This window comes from Lepisma saccharinum, chromosome 7, assembly GCF_977018435.1.
Source record: "Lepisma saccharinum chromosome 7, izLepSacc3.1, whole genome shotgun sequence".
Classification (NCBI taxonomy): domain Eukaryota; kingdom Metazoa; phylum Arthropoda; class Insecta; order Zygentoma; family Lepismatidae; genus Lepisma; species Lepisma saccharinum.
The window spans coordinates 7,241,468-7,243,397 of record NC_139235.1 but is presented as its reverse complement, the minus strand read 5'-3'; positions in this window follow the sequence as shown (position 1 = coordinate 7,243,397).

Sequence of the window (1,930 nt, the reverse complement as noted above, 5' to 3'; positions counted from 1 at the left end):
CAGCAATCAGTTGAATTTTCTTCGACTCAGATCGGGCATTTTCGAGTCACAAGGTACCGAACGTTGTTCGCGGGACGAAACAAATGAACGCTGGGTCCACCACATGTTGCCAAACGTACCGTAAAGCGCGAGAGTGTCTTCTCGGGTATGATATTGCCAGCACCAGTTTCACACGCAAACACACAACTGGCAAGAACAGAAGTACGCTTGGCAACGTTGCTTCGGGAGAGCGATGTGATCCCTTCAGCTTTTACTTCGCAACTGAGTTTGTTGACGCCCATCGAGCCACACACCCCCGAAAACGATTAGGGGACAGAAAGGGCCAGAAATAGCCGTCAAGGTCACCCGCCAGTTGAAGTTGCTAACTAACTAGGCTTAGTTGGGCAGGCCATGTGGCACGAATGGGAGAGGAAAGAATAGTTTACAGGATTCTTGTTGTTGGGAAACCTGATGGTAAGAGACCTGCAGGAAGGCCAAGACGAAGATGGAGCGATAGCGTTGAGATGGATCTAAAGGAAATCGGTACGGCTGGAAAAGAATGGATTGATCTTGCCCAGGATAGATGGTAGCCTGGTGTTGCTGCAGCCATAAACCTACGGGTTTAAGAATACTAGAGAGTTAGTTAGTTAGGGGATGGAATTGTAAGGTGGATATTTATTTGTGACCTTCACAAGTCAATCATTTGCACCGTTACATTTCGTTCATAAATATTTGAAACTAAAACGCGAAGGTGAAGATACAACTTCTATGGGTCTATATATTAGTGAAATAACTGAGCAATATGCAGTTCACTATTACCTATATTTCCATTTTTGTCAGACACATTACCACATAATGACTATTGATTCTCGTTGCTATAGCAACGTTAGAATTCCAAATATCTCGTTTATACAGCGTATAGTAAAATGAATAACATAAAACATAATTAACGTTGTACAAAGTAATAATTATACATTTTTTTGAACCGTTAATATAAAGTGATTTGTATAATATGAAATTAATAATTTCAATAAACGTATAATTAATTATATTGTGATGATCCGCAGGACCGTCACATATTACATAGCTACATTCTGATTAGGGGGACGGATACGAAATAAAATATATCGTCATTAACATTTTAACTTTCGTTTTTAAAGTTCTTCAAAGACAAAAATGATAATTGGGGGAGATTTTAGGATTGCATATACCACATTGACTTTCCGAGTTCTTTACCATTCGAAAATTCTGATTATGTCAGAACTTCAAAATGGGCTGCAGCCTCCTCCTCCCCCACTGGGTACACCAGTAATGCTTGAAGTGATGGGGATTCTCTTATTAATACATGAAGACATGTTATGTACCAAAAACACAAATAAAATACATGTAATAAGTCTTTGCATATTAAGAGATAAATGAAAGTAAAGTGCTCCCCTGTGCCTTGCAGCACGCCATTAAGGCGTACAATTAATGTTCATTGATTGTGCATTATTTTTTTACAAGAAAATTTCCAGCTAGAGAGGAACTGTAACTCAGTTAATTTTAAAAAGTAACTTTTCAGGGTCTCCTCGATTGCGTAGTGGTAACGTCGTCGCCTTGTAATCAAGGGGTCCCGGATTCGATACCCGCTGGAGGCACATTGTAGTTCGGATCCCACTATAAAATGTAGGTTCAGTACCGATTAGCCTATCTGTGCATAAAATGGACTTGAAATAAAAACTCAAAACTCAAAAAGCAACTTTCCGAACATTGGAACAAGGGCCTAAGAGAAATATATGTAAAGAGAGTTAAAAGTTTGAAAAAAAAATTGACTTTCTTCATCAACCAATTCCTTGGCTACTGCGAGGACGCATTCCTGGTTGACATCGGGAACACATTCCTTCGTGTTGTATGTCGCGTCCATTCCGGTTCTACTCGTTCAAGAAACGGTTTCACTTTTATCGGTTCCGTA